General features: G+C 46.6%; 1 pseudogene; it reads left to right on the forward strand.

Annotated features, from left to right (window-relative positions):
• Positions 1–635: 635 nt before the first annotated feature.
• On the forward strand, positions 636–1,219 carry LOC100342763 (myosin light polypeptide 6-like; annotated as a pseudogene).
• Positions 1,220–2,558: the final 1,339 nt, after the last annotated feature.

Consider the following 2,558-nt stretch of genomic DNA (forward strand, 5'->3'; position numbering starts at 1 on the left):
ACAGGAAAATAGAATAGTATAAATTATCAATGAAAAAAAATTCAAGAAACATTTCCATATCTGAAGGTCATAGGTTTCCAGATTGAAAGGATCCTTCTCAGTGTCCAGAATAATGGATAATGGAAATTCACATTAAAGCACATGGTAAAAAAAAATTGTGCAAATTTCACCAGAAAAAAAGAAGATTCTCAGGGCGGCTCTGTGGCATTCTCTCTGTGGCTCTGTAGCTAAGCCTCCACCTGCAGCACCAGCATCTCATATGGGAGCTGGTTCATGTCCCAGCCTCCCCTCTTCTGATCCAGCTCTCCACAGATGGCCTGGGAAAGCAGTGGAAGATGGCCCAAGGGCTTGGCTTTCTGCACTCACGTGGGGAACCTAGAAGAAGCTCCTGGCTCTCAGCTTCAGATCAGCCCAGCTACAGTGTTGCAGCCATCTGGGGAGTGAACCAGCAGATGGAAGACCACTCTCTCTGTCTCTGCCTCTCTCTGTAACTTTTAAATAAATAAAACAAATCTTTAAAAAGAAAAAATATAATAAGTTGTTGACTGTCTCATGCAATTTACTGAATGCCTTTATACAAAAAGCACTGGCAGACATTTCTGTAGGAAAAGATCCTACAGAGCTGAGCGGTCAAGATGTGTGACTGCATCAAGGGCCAGACTGCAGAGTTCAAGGAGGCCATCCAGCTGGTTGACCAGACAGGTGATGGCAAGATCCTGTACAACCAGTGTAGGGCCGTGATGAGGTCCCTGGGCCAGAACCTCAGCAACACCAAGGTGGTCAATGTCCTGTCTCGGTGCTTAGTGTCCAAGAGTGACGAGATGGATGTGAAGGTGCTGGACTGTGGGCACCTCCTGCCCATGCTGCAGACTGGCCAAGAACAAGGACCAGGGAACCTACAAGGATTATGTTTAAGGCCTTCAGGTGTCTGACAAGGGAAGGATGGCACCATCGTGGGTGCTGAATCCATCATGTTCTTGTCACACTGGGTGAGATGACAGAGGAAGAAGTAGAGATGCTGGTGGCAGGGCATGAGGACAGCAATGGTTGTATCAACTACAAAGAGCTTGTCTCTATGGTGCTGAATGCCAGAGGATATTCCCAGTATCCCCAGAACCCATGTCTTTCCCTGTGTGAGACTTGTAGCAGGCTCTCCGGTCACAGCACCATTCCAAGCTCCTCTCTCTCTTTGATGATGCCTGCCATCAGTATTGACTAATAAACTTGCTCTCTGTGCCCCCACCCCCAAAAGAAAAAAAAAAAAAAGCACTGGCAACACAACACACAGTAGAATGGTTGTTTCCTCTCACGATTGCAAGGCAACTGGGAGCTGCACTCACTGCTGCTGCCCAGGGTGGGAAAGAGTATCACACTATACAGATAGCCTGGGAAAAGATCAAAATTCAAGTGTCACAGCATGGCTTGTACCGAATAAGTATTACAGTTATAGCACTTCGAGTTGAAGTCACTAAGTCAAATCATTGTAAGTTGGAGGCTATCTGTATGCAATGCCTCTTGAGGCCTAACCTTGAAACTGGCATGCTCAGGGCCAGTGCTGTGGTACAGCGGGTTAAAGCCCTGGCCTGAAGCACTGGCATCCCATATGGGCACTGGTTCTAGTTTCAGCTTCTCCTCTTCCAATACAGCTCTTTACTATGGTCTGGGAAAGCAGTAGAAGATGGCCCAAGTGCTTGGGCCCCTGCACCCATGTGGGAGACTCAGAAGAAGATCCTGGCTCCTGGCTTCAGATCAGCAGAGCTCTGGCTGTTGCGGTCAATTGGGGAGTGAACCAGCGGATGGAAGACCTCTCTCTCTCTCTCTCTCTCTCTCTCTCTCTGCCTCTCCTTCTCTCGTGTAACTCTGACTTTCAAATAAATAAATAAATAAATAAATCTTAAAAAAAAGAAAGAAACTGGCATGCTCACTTTCACATACCATATGATGAGCCAAAACAAGTCACACAGCCCAGCCCAGTGATGTGAGGCATGGAAGTATACTCACTCATCAGGAGGACAGGAAAGGGTATGGATACATACAAGGGTAAAGAATTGAAGTCAGCCACCCCTGTCTACAGCTCTATAAACATCCACTTCATTCAATCCATCTCAATTACCGCCCTTTGAGTGTGTCATCTGTTGCCTTCCAGGATGTAGATAGTTGCCGTAATAAGTACCAAGGAGTGCCCAAGAAAATAGAGCCCCATAATGGGATTCTGATCTTTTATTGCTCTCGTATTTAAGAAGCACACAGTTAACTTCCTCACTGGGGAAAACGGAATCCGGGCAATCGTGACATTCAGTGGCACAACAGTGACTCAGCTTATCACTGGTGGGAGCAAGGAATGGATGCAGGTGAAGAGCAACAGAAATGAAGTGACTGTGATACTTGGTCGCCATGGCGACAGTAGTGTGATTATGAAGATTGTGGAGTCAGCTGACTCCCTCCCATGGCTCTAAAATGAGTAAACAGGGGAAAAAATATTGAAAGCCTCGAATACCCAACTCAGAATATGATGGGAAATCAGAAAGCTTCCATGGTCACTCCAGAAGAGTCCTTCT

The sequence above is a fragment of the Oryctolagus cuniculus genome, chromosome 1 (genome assembly GCF_964237555.1).
Source record: "Oryctolagus cuniculus chromosome 1, mOryCun1.1, whole genome shotgun sequence".
In the NCBI taxonomy this organism is placed as follows: domain Eukaryota; kingdom Metazoa; phylum Chordata; class Mammalia; order Lagomorpha; family Leporidae; genus Oryctolagus; species Oryctolagus cuniculus.